The sequence below is a fragment of the Lepeophtheirus salmonis genome, chromosome 8, assembly GCF_016086655.4.
Source record: "Lepeophtheirus salmonis chromosome 8, UVic_Lsal_1.4, whole genome shotgun sequence".
NCBI classification, from domain to species: Eukaryota; Metazoa; Arthropoda; class Copepoda; order Siphonostomatoida; family Caligidae; genus Lepeophtheirus; species Lepeophtheirus salmonis.
Window position 1 is genome coordinate 27,017,152 of NC_052138.2, and position 12,876 is coordinate 27,030,027.

The 12,876-nt window shown below is 30.2% G+C and overlaps 1 protein-coding gene and 1 non-coding gene across 3 annotated transcripts in view; one reads left to right on the top strand and one right to left on the bottom strand.

Moving 5' to 3' along the window:
* The window catches only part of LOC121122556 (uncharacterized), a 46,898-nt gene that overhangs the window by 15,745 nt on the left and 18,277 nt on the right, over positions 1-12,876 (top strand). The window lies entirely within an intron of this gene.
* On the bottom strand, positions 685-803 carry LOC121123772 (5S ribosomal RNA). The gene has a single exon (XR_005866095.1). It is a non-coding gene; the product is annotated as a 5S ribosomal RNA (ribosomal RNA).

Consider the following 12,876-nt stretch of genomic DNA (forward strand, 5'->3'; position numbering starts at 1 on the left):
ACATAATATTCACATATAACATATGTAGATGTTGGAAATATATTTTGTCAGAGGTCATTTTTTTTCTTCAGATTTTTTATAATATTTATAATTTAAAACATTAAAACTAACAATAATTACATAGGTTATCCCTAGTTAAAAAAGAAAAAATAGGTAAATGTATTTAAAAAAATCCAATAGTTTTGACCTTGACTCGATCCATATCAATGATTTACACAAACATACAAAAACATAAAGATAAATATATATATATTGTATTTACTACATAAAGTATATCAATAAGAAGAAGAAGACCCCGCCCATGAAGATGCAGACACATAAAGAGAAATATATGTATGTATATATATAAGCTTTACTACATACAATATTGACTTACATATACACACCTAAAAAAAAGCAGTGAGTAATATAAAGGAAGGGAAAGAGAAAGAGAAATATATATATATGGTATGTACTACGGACAGTATAAAAATATAACGACAACTACAACTATAGAGACACAAAAAAAAAATATATGTATAGGTATGGTTGTAAATTATATTACAAACAAAATATACATATAGGAGGACTTTCCAAAAAGAAATTTTGTTTATACCTTGAAGAATCATAATAATATTAAAATTCAAATTATAACTTTTTCATAAATATCAACATTTTTTCAAGTAAATGGTTAAAAGTGGTAAAAGACAACAGCATCAGGTGTTCCCAAGCGGTCTCCCATCCAAGTACTGACCTGACTCAATGTTGATTAACTTCAATGATCGGACGAGAATTGGTTTTTTCAACATGATATGGCCGTTGCCGAAGATTTAGGGAAATACACATCACCTGATTAAAATTGATTATGTATAATCAAATTAGAAGGCATCTCTATAAATATAAAATTAATTTGGAATTTACAGTAACTATTGAGTTAATACTTTTCGGATACAACCTTAATTTACTTTCCTAATATTTTTATGTAAGTATATTTGTTTGTTTTCCATACGTGCAACAACACAAATTAATTGTATTTGTCTGAATAATTTATGCGCTCAATGAAAAGATGGAGATTCACTTTCCTTCAAGGAAATGTATCAATGTACTACGCTATATTTCAATTAATTTAATGTTTTGTGCAATTTTTTTGGACTTGTTACAAAATTAATTATCAGAGGAGTAAATATTTCATATTAATTATTACGTCATTCGAAAATGCATATTGTCAAAAAATAATGAATTAAAGAGTAAGTCAAAATTGCATGAATTTACCTGAATGCATAAATATTATATGCCTAGTTTTTACTAGAGGCTCATATCTTGTTCTAAATAGACTATGACAATGAGTGTCATAGTCTCTTTCAGTATAATGTATGGTATTACATATTTGGTACGTCAACTTAAAAACACTATTGAACGAAAATCAAGAAAAAAAGAAAATCCCAAATATTTTCGTTTTTCATATACCTGGTATTGAAAAAGTCTTGCACAACATTCCATGCAGTACTGCACTTTAATTCAATAAAGTGAAATGGAATCAGACATGATAAACATCATTAACAGATGCTAGCTGTATTTTACTTGGCATTCTCCGGAGTAATTAGACGTTGAATAAAAGACAAACTTTGATTTAATAATATAGAAGGTAACTCCCCGATAATTCCTCAGAGTTATTCTCCGTTTTTCATCAGTACACTCACACAAATCAACTCAATATTTATATCAATGCATATGTGTTCTGTCCTAGAGAAAGAAGGAATAATAACTAAAGCTTGATAAAAAATTATTTCATTAGTTGAGATGAAATTATGTGTACTTTTTTTTGTGGACACATACAAAATTTATTTACGATCTATTTAACTGGCATGCAGGCCGTCCTAAAAACAATTTGAAAGAAAAAATAAAACAGCAACACAATACAGTATCAAACTTAACAAAAATAAAGGCCATTCTTAAAAAATTAAACATAAACATTAAATCATCTTTGAACTAATCGTCGTTTGTGTTTGTCTTCGTTGCTGTAAAAATTGATTCTATATGATTAATTAAATTATATGGTATTGGAGTTGGAGTATTTCTAAGTTTGTACAATATGATGAAAACTTTCCATATAAAAATATTCGTTTCATCATAATGGCGACCCAATTAAATAAAAGAAAAGTGTCAATTATTAGTAATTTAATCTTTAGAGCACTCCCTAAAAAAACATACAAAATTCATTTCAACATACTCGTGTTGAAATTTAATTCAAATCTTAATATATACTGAAAATGCACAAAAATTATGATATATTTAAGAGACCAATGACAAGATCGAAGATATGCAGTGCTAATATTATATACATGCACACGCCTACAATATTTCATTAATACGACTACATTATTATTTCATATATCAAAAATATCTATATGATTTATATCAGGCTGCACTATCTACAGTCAATCCAGTGGCTCGTTTTCATACATTATACATTATATTTCATACATCAGGCATTCATACAGAGAAATAACAAACTTTGCTGATATATACAGGAACAGTATTTGTCAACTTGGCCGCCATTGGCGGCAATGACATCACCCAAACGGAGCAAAAAGTCCACGCATTCACGTGAAATCTTCTTCCACTCCTTATTCACAAAGTACTTGAAGTCGGCAATTTCGCTACGGTAGACATGGCAGGCTAGGGACTCCATTTGCCCCCATAGGCTGTAAAACCATCGGGTATTGGTTTGAGCGTAGAGACAGTGTTAAAAGTAAGTAAGAAGAATCCTATGATTTTGAGTCAATAAAACTTGTCTATAAAACTCTTTAACTTCTCTCTAGTAATCTTGACCACCTTTGATATGTTATGCAGTCTAACTACATGGATATAGCAGGGTTGGTCTCAAAAGAGTGTTCGGTAGCTTGGGGGGTAAGCTTGACTGCCCTACTACAAAGCCGGACCAATCTATATAGTTGTTAATATTGTAGAGAAAAACGCGTGCGAGGAGAAGGGGGGGGGAGAAAGACATATGGTATCATTGTTTAAAATACTGATGTGATTCTCACTGATAATCACATCAGTATTTATCCGTTGCCTGCTTTATTATGATTTCTGAGGGTATAACAAAAGTATTTATTAGCAAAATGTTTAATAAAGATATACTACGTATAATTGACTTAGACGGTTTTTATCCGTTACAGTAGATTTGAAAACGTCACACTCCATGAAATTGTAATTCATTATGAACCATATTCTCAGAATAATAACTAATAAAACGAGAAAGTAAGACTATTTCGAAATATATATGACGTTTCAAGTTTAAAATAGAAGACTTAAATTAAATATAATCTACATACTAAACAATAAAAAATAAACCATCATACATTTAAGTTAAATATACAAATTAAACAATTAGAATCCTTTAACTAATAATAAAAATAAATTATAAATACAGAATATTGAAGTAATCCAAATAATATTTTCTTGTTCAAGTCATAACTTTAGGTTGCAATACACAAGGCAGACGTGGAGTTTTATCAAAAATATCCTCACCCTTTTTTCCTCATGTGCAAGTTGCATATACAATTGTGCACAGGATAGATATATCTCTACCGATGAGATCTTAATAATAAAGTAAATGTCAAAATCATAAAATAATGTTAGATGTGTGACAATTTAAGCTGTTGTTTTTGCCTTTTTATGAGTTTTCTGAACACCATTTCTTGGAGCCTATCAACCATAGTGATAGCCTTAAGTGATAAAAAAAAGTAATATTTATTGGCTATGTCATATTGGAAAACCTAATTATAATACCCAAGTCTATAAGTGAAGAAACTAGTATCAGACAAACTAGTTGCGAACCATCCAAAGCTACTACCCCCGTTGCTGTGACCATTTAAGCAGTTGTTTTTGCCATTTAATGAGTTGTGTATCATAATTCTTGATATGTTTAGCTAAAATAGAATCATATTTTAGGGTTAGATTTTAAAAAAATCGAATACTTACTGTTAGATAGTACAAAATTCAGAGTTCCATTTCGAAATTAGTAAATATTTTATACTTTTTACTGATAACTTGATCGTCATTTGGTGTGGATGACTCAAAACATTTTTATATGTATTTCTATAAATGACATCATTACCAACATCCTCCATTAATTTAATGATGGTTCCTCGGGAATGGACGTGTTTACCCGTGTATTTGTCCATAAATTTTTTGAATGTAGGATGATTAGCAATGGATAAGGGTATATTACATGTAATAAGCATCTTTGTGAGATCAGAGTTAAAGTCTGACTTGATGTATTCATCATTAACTTGATTTTTTAGATGAATATCCATGCTCTTGATATGAAATGAGGATAATGAGTGGCGTGTAGTTCTAGACAGGGGACTAAACGTACAATTATATTGACAAATCCGACAAGCTATCTGTTTCTCATCCGGTAAGTATTTTCCAAATTCCTGTGCCTCCATTTTCATAAATCCAGACAGAAGGCGACGTTATTTTAGGCATTTTATACAGTTCTCGATCGACTATCAGCATCTAATATTATATTAATATTGAATAATATAGGTGGGAATGATAACGTTCTTGATAGAAGAAGATGTATATTATTTAATCAATGATGCCATGCGTATTTATTCTTTTCTCCTCGCACGTTTTTCTATTCTTACCAAAATAATCACCCTTACCTATCTCACAGGCAGGTGCGAAAAAAATAGATGGTGTGGCAGTGACCTTAAGCTGATGACAATGCCCGAGCTATCATGGCTGTCGCAGATCTAAGTTGCAATATTCAACCTTTTTTTTTTCAATCATTTTCCAGGAGTGAGAAATCTTTTTTGCAATAAGAATAGGTTTACCTATGTGTTCATTGATCTTGTGGTGACACACATAGGATATTTAGCTGTGGCTCATCCTTTCATTCCTTATTTACGGAGGACTTGAGGTCGGCAATGAGGACTCAACAGGCTTTAGATTTCACTTGCTACCGGATGATGTTGTCCACCAGATTCATGTCCGGTCTCTTGGTTGGTCATAAATTACTTAATAAGTCATTAAGCAAACTTTTACAATGCTCCATAGTGAATTCTTGATTTTTTTGTGTCAAGAATGGCCTCTTTTCAAACCTTTTCACTTCATCTCAGTAGCCTTGATCACCTTTGATACAGGAGATCAGTCTAGCGACTTATTTTTTTGCAAATTCGTCCTTGAATATAGCCGAGTTAGCCTATTGGCAGCTATGGAGGTTAGCTTGACTGATATACCACTTAAAAAACAATCCATGAAGCTAGAGTCATCTTGCAGGCGGATGGAAAAAAGTATGATGTTATGGCAGTTGACCCCAAACTGTATGAGGATATATGAGGTGTCATGACCGGCGCAGATAAAAATTGTAATCTCCAACCTTTTTGTTTTCATTTTTTTCCAGAAGTGAGATATATTTGTTTGCAATATCTTGTTTGAATGATAACAACAACAGCTTTATATCAATGTGATTAACTTAATGATTGAAACTCTCTAAGACTCTCAAAAATACAGTTAAAGAAGTGATGCAAGACTTTTTCACTGCTCTGTATTCATACGGCCTAATATTTTATAAGCATATTTAAATGAATTATCGGCTTTGCATTCATTTTTGTGAAATGTAATCCATTCTTAATTTGTAAAAAATCATTCTAACTTGTTTTTTTCTGTTGACGAGACACATTTGCTCTATATTGTACCTTGATCTATTATTTTTTTTTGTTGAAAATTTAATTTGACTTATTTACAGACATATTATATAATATATCAAGTCTCAATAATTTTTTTTACTCTTTGAGTCCGTGATACATTTCCAAATATATATATTTATATTTAATAGATAGATTAAAATTTGATGTTTTGATGTAAATAATTAATTATTGTAACACAAAATGTTGCAATATACATAAAAGAGTGTATTCAAAACATGATAAGTTCAATCATTCCCAAATAGAGACTAGCCATAATTAATAAAGTTTTTCAATTTCTTAAGTAATTTTTCCTTAAGGACATTCAAATTTGGTATACGTTTAGCACAGTCCATGGCCTTAATATGGTCATATATGCTTTAATCAAGGGGGTTGTGGTAAGGTGAGAATAGAGGCCAAAAGGGCTCCGATCAAAATAAAGACTTTTCCTCCAAAAATTAAAGGGCTGATTTTAGCAGTTTCTTCCCATAAGACGTCATTTTATTCGATCTATAGTTGATCGGGATACGTTTAAATCCTTACAAATTTTGCAATATTTCATTAAATCGTCTACATTATTATTTAAGGGATCAAAATATGTTTATCATATACATCATGGAACCCTATTTACAGTGCACTTGTTTCTATATATTAATAGACACAGACAAACTTTACTATTTTAATATAGATTGTAAGTGTCTGAGGGCATATGGTATTTTACAGTAGCCTATGCGCTTCCTGCTACTTCCTATGACTAAAGTGTATCTGATAAATATATCCCTCCAATGCAGGCATCTTACATTTTTAAGGATATTATTTTTAAGTGAAAAATTTACAATGTATTTCAAAAATTAAATTATATTTTTGTATATAATCACTAGAGAAGGGGAAATAAGCGCATTGGGTGTTTGAAAATTAACTCTTCCCCTTAATTGATATTCATCAAGTTATGTATCACACACTTAAAAATGCTCTATACATTTATTAGTCACAGACCTCAGCGCTTATTTACAATTATTACATAGAATACTTTTGATTAATTCAGCTCTAAAGAGTCTAACTTTTGACGACTACTGTTTTTCATGTCGATTATCAACACTACTAACAGCCCAATAACTATCAATCAGTCGAATATAAACAAGAATCATTCGACTTAAGAAAACATTAAAAAAAAAATTGATATCATTTGCCATATTGTTTTGTCAACATAAATTGAAATTAAACATGCACCGACTCCGTAATTGAATTTAAAGACACCTAAAACTATATTTTTAATTATTTAAATGACTAAAAAATAATTAAAATCCTGTCTTTTAAGATTAAAATGAATTGCACATAACAAAATTTATCTGAAGGGATGTCAAAGCATCTTAAGAATGTAATTATACTTACACACATATAATGAAGCTTTTACGAAAAGTAAAACGCTTGCAGATGTAATGACGTCAAAAAAGGGTGCGACCTATATTTAACAGCCAACACGATTTATTTATTTTAAATGGATTTTCTCCTAAACTAATCATTCGATTTGAATACATAACAATGCTATATGAAAGCTGAATAAAATAAAGTATTTTTATTTAATATAATCACCTTTGGAGTCAATAATACCCTCGACTCGATCTCGGAAATAGGGGCAGGTTTTGATGACAGTCTCATTTGGCAGATTCTGGAATTCTTCCTCGATCCTGGACATCAGCTCGGATTTTGTGCTGATATTTATGATTTTTCACATCTTTTGGTGTGTTGCTCAACAGAAGTCCAGGAGGTCTGGTGTGCTTGGAGGCCAAACAGTAGATCCAACTAAAAGACTTAAGGCAAAGAGCGGACAGACAAAAATCTAAAAAAAATATAAGGGAAAGAAATAAGGTCTACATGGTGTAAGAAGTATACAATATCAATATTTTAACATCCCAAACTATCCAATAGCTCGTATCTTAATAAAAAAAATTGTATGCTGAAGATTTTATTCTACTACATCCGTACTGCACCGAACTACCAAATGAAATACCTTTGTTGTCTCTATTTATTTATTTCTGTGCGGCACATCCTTTAAGCATTGGGCATTATGGCTTACACTTTACATTTGTTCATTTTTTATGAATTTTAAGACCATGTATCTTCTTCTACGTTTTGACTTTCTTTTTTTATGCATTTCACATGTGTTAATACTAAGATATAGAAAATAAAATACACTGTTCAATAACAAAAATGGTACAAACACAGCCCATTCTCAACCTAGTAGAGTTTAATCCCCTGATTCTATGTATATATAATAATATGCCCTTATTTTTTCTCTGTTAGTCTCATAGTTTTAAAAAAACCATAATTTTTTTTGGTATTTTTGGCTATTCTTAAGGTTATAATCTATAGATGTCTAGATAAAGGATGCTCATAGTCCAGAATGAAAACTTAATTATTCTTTGTAATATTCATTCTATGATTTCCTTAAAATACTTCAGAGTCTACGAGATTGATAAATCAATTAATCTATCTTTAGCCAATATGAAAAGCGATAATGGTCGAATATTTCATGCTGCTAATTTAGAAATGTGTTTTTTATGTGAATTAGATGTAATTTGTATGTATTTGTTCGATGAAACTAAGTATATATTCTCAAATTTGTAATTATATCAAGCTTCATGTCTCAACCTGATAAAATATATGCAGATTAAAGCCACTTTTGTGTTCCAGCGAAAATGTTGCCCTGTTCCTAAAAAACTTTAAAATTCTTCAGTCAGTTTCTTGATTCTTAGATGTTGAAATTCTTAGGTAAGAAGTAACACTTTTCTTTTTCTGGAAAGTGTCACAATATATCGATCTCCCTTTTTACGACCTTTTCTATACGTTTTGTCTTATATGAGTCACCTGATGACATGTGGCAGAGTAAATTATTTCTTAAAATTGCTTCTAAATTGCAAACATTTGGAGAATTGGGGCTGGTTTCTATGATCACGTCAACATCTCTTGTCCTGATTTCAAGCTTTACTTTACTACGGAAAAAATAATGGAAGAACCCCTTTCAATGCTCATATATAACTTTGCTCGAAGCCTAATTACCCCCTCTTCCAAAAAGAGAGAAAAAACACTTTGTAATGAACACCTTATTTCCTTTCTTTGTCTTTATTTACCTGAATTAATGAGAGGAGTCAAACAACAATAACTAATTAATATTATACATATAACAACTTGATTAGGATACTTTTTTAAATAATTTTATTGTAATGCGGTAATAAGCAAATGAAAACAAAAAGATCCCTGTTGAGTTGTTATATATATATATATATTTATTTATTTTTGGTCTAAATTTGTTATTTATTCATAATTAATGACTCATATCTACCTATGCACCTGATGCAAAAAAACTTTCCCTTTTTAGACTTTTGTAGAAGAAACTATGACGCAGTTACACGGGGTGGAAACTAAGACTTTACACAGGTACCACTTATGTACGTAGTTATTACAGCTTATTGTACGTAAGCTGGAGAGCTCAGGTATTTTTGTTTTGTAACTAATTGCTTATGCTTTAATATATCGACATAGGAATTGATTTAAATATATCATCCTTAATTAATTATTGAATTAGTAAGGGGTCAGATTTTAATGGACCACCTGGTAATTCACCAACAGCTATTACAATTGCAGTAATCATTAAAGTTATAAAAAATATGATCTGCAAGGTGTGCTAAAAAAAGAAAACAAAAATTAACGTATAAAAACTTAAAATTAAACTTTAATAAGGTTAGAGAATATATATTTTTTTTTTTAATGTTTCAACATTAGATGAAGTTACAACGATCAAAATTATTATTCTAAGAGGATAATATAGCATCTCATTTTCTTATAATCAATTAATACTTAATACCAAAAGTGATCAATACATCTGTATAATTAATGGTATAAATATGTTTATTTTTTATATGTTGTCTACAAGTTACGATGTATGTACAAGTTGCAACTTGTATGACCAAATTGTACAAGTTATAATTTCTTCACCACAAATTGCATTTTTAATAAAATATTAGTCGTTCTGATAACCATGTATTCATTTTCACTTTAATCTATTAAAATTACATGGTTCATCATGTCATTATTAATAATATAACTGTGGGCAATTGAAATTTATAAAGTGTCATAGAATATATATTTATTTGAGTAACTTTTATAAAAACAGTCAAAAACTACAACATTAATATTCCGATCATCAATAGTCAATAATTGCATTATCCTCATCCTAAGTATTGTAAATCGACATATATATATATATAATAAAAGTTAGGAGGGGCTTCTAAAAAAAAATTGTTTAGGGGCTTGAGCGGCCCGGAAAGGGGCTAGTGACGCCACTGCTCACATGACTAAATTAATTTAATAAATATCCATGAATAAAGATGACTTTCGAAAAAAAGAACTTTTGGAACTGAATTGGAATGGATCTCGAATATATCCATAAGTTCTACTTCTCTTTTCGTAAGGTGATTACCACCATATTAATAGCCGATGGGAGACAAAATTGAATTGAGAAATAGCTGACAGGTTTGGAAAAAACATTTTAAAAATATTATTTTGATTACATTTGGAAAAAAACTTAATTGACTTGGTTGCTAATTTGCATCATCTGGCAACCCTTTTTTGCAGATTGAATAAAGTAAAAAAAATGGAGTACTATTATTTTTTTTTCTTCTCGCCAAGTTTCGTTCAGAAAAATTAATAACTTTTTCTCTATTCTAAATTCGCAAATTTATGGGTATAAGTAAGGCCTAGGTTCGTTTTCATCTCGTGACCTCAAAACTTTAAAAATGTCTTCCAAATATTACATTTTTTGGGAAAAACTGTTAAAAATTAATAGCTATTTACAGAAAATTAAATTCTTTTTTTTTTTTTTCAAATGTTTTTTTTTTGCCCTGGAGCATTATTTGCAAGAATGACGAAAAGATAACACAATATATATATCCTTAATTTGGGGGTTGGGAATACAGCTCTTCTGCCCCACCCTTGCGCTATCATTACAGCTGAAGAACAATACTTGTCAATAGTTTAAATTGTAGACATTGAACTCTCAATTAACACATTTTTAATTCAAAAGTCAGATAAAGAATAAAGTTATGCCTGTTAACTCAATTCTTTTCATTAACATTAATTCTTGAGTTATTTGAAGTTTATTTCTGTATTATAAGAAAAATAAAAACATTTAAAAATTATATACAAACTATGTCAACTGTAAGCGTCCACCCGGTATATGTAGACCTTAATAATATCCATTAATCATCTTTTTTTGCTCAGGATAATAATTCATTAAAGTTATCTTATCTATGTACTACTCATAATCATATAAATATTTTGTGTAAGTTAATTTACTTCCTAGTATGTAGAATTTTTTAGTTGAGGATCATCCTGATGCTCAACTATGTGACATGTTGTAGTAAGGTAAAAGTTTTTTTATCTTCAAAGTACGTAGTAGTAAGAATAAAGATGAAGGTAGAACTTTCTCACCTTTTACCTCCTTACCTATGTACCGTGTGCGGTTGGGAAAAAATTATTTACCATTGTAGATAAAAATTTGGGTGGGGACTTTACATCTGGAACAAGTTTAGACCTCCATATTTTAGCAACCCTGAAATTTATGATTATCATCATATTCAGCTCCCAAATCTGTATGAGAATAAATACAAAATCCTTGAAATGCCTTCCGAATACGAATGCTTCAGAAAGTGTTTTAAAAAATAATCGCACCCTGTATATACTCTATTTCTCTCTTTCCCTTCTCACAATTTATATGATAAGACACATTCAGAAGAAGAGTCGAGTCATGAGTGAATTATTATATATTTCAATTTACTTTATTTTCTTTGACTGTGAGTTGCTTTATAAAAAAATAAAATTTGCATTACTCTCACTTTCTATCTAAGTCTTTCCTTTTATTTTTACTTTCAAATATAACATATCTACTGTGTGTTACAACCAATTGGGGACAATTTGTACCACAACAAAGGATTACAGCTTCAGCTGTAATTAATCAATAGCGTCCTTCCCAATTTATTTACCATCGTATTTTTGGATATTTTTTCGACTTATCAAAATATAAACAAAAATATCATTTAAATCAATTAGTATGTACATACATATATACGAGTATTGAATAAATTTTGTACCAAAAGAAAATGTACTTTTCAAGACTTCAGAAATTTCGAATTGTTTTATTTGGCGACCCTTGACATTTTTATATGCCATAAAATGTTAATTCCAAGGAGGGGTTATGGACCCACGTAGCTCCCACCGTAGCACTGGTCTAGCACACCCTATCGCACTGATAGTTTGTTTATTATTATCGAATATAAATTTGACTATGGTGTATGTATGTAAATAGAATTATATTTTTAAAGTATCTCATAGTATCTGGATTATGGATTTGTATTTTTTTTTATCGTCTCAGCTGTATAGGTATATTATGTAGTTCTTCCAGAAGGAGTGAGTATGTGTAAAATAACAATACAAATTTCAGTTGGTAATCTGTATTACTCTCTCACTCAAGAGATTTAAACCAGTAGGAATAAAAATACTGAAGCAAAAAAATCTCTTTTCTGTCATTGTGTATATTTTTTAATACTAACAAGGATAGCAGGTAGTACTTTAGGGCGCTGCCTGCTTTGTCTATAAAAAATAGGACCTTACACTGACACGAGAACTTTCGTAGGTACAACCTAGCCATGTTTTTTTTTATTTGTCAAAGCTGTAATCATTATTATTTCAATCTTGATCAGGGAAGCTCTTAGAACTCATTGATAATAGAGAGTCAGACTAAGGATTTGTTGGGCAGTAATACGTGTAAGCCCTTGTTTGACTCAGAGTAGAATTGAGAGCGATATCGGAGTATTTCCGGCCTATACGTTTGGTGGATATCGAGTGGGGTTTGTGTTTATTTCCTTCGCCTCACGGCTGTTTACAACTAATCTAATTAAACGTTCTCCTAGCAAGCATTCTTCAATTCTTCCGTGACCACCTTAATTTTAGATTACCGTCTTTAACGTATCGGTAATTTTATATTTTTACAGATATATCTACCGAGTGGAACCGAAAACTTGCAGTCGTATTAATAAATTACGAAAAACTAAATTCTTATGAGATTAAGAAAAGATAGCTGAGCGACAATTTGTGATATTTTTGAATATTATATTTAGCTATATGTTTTTTTTAATATGTT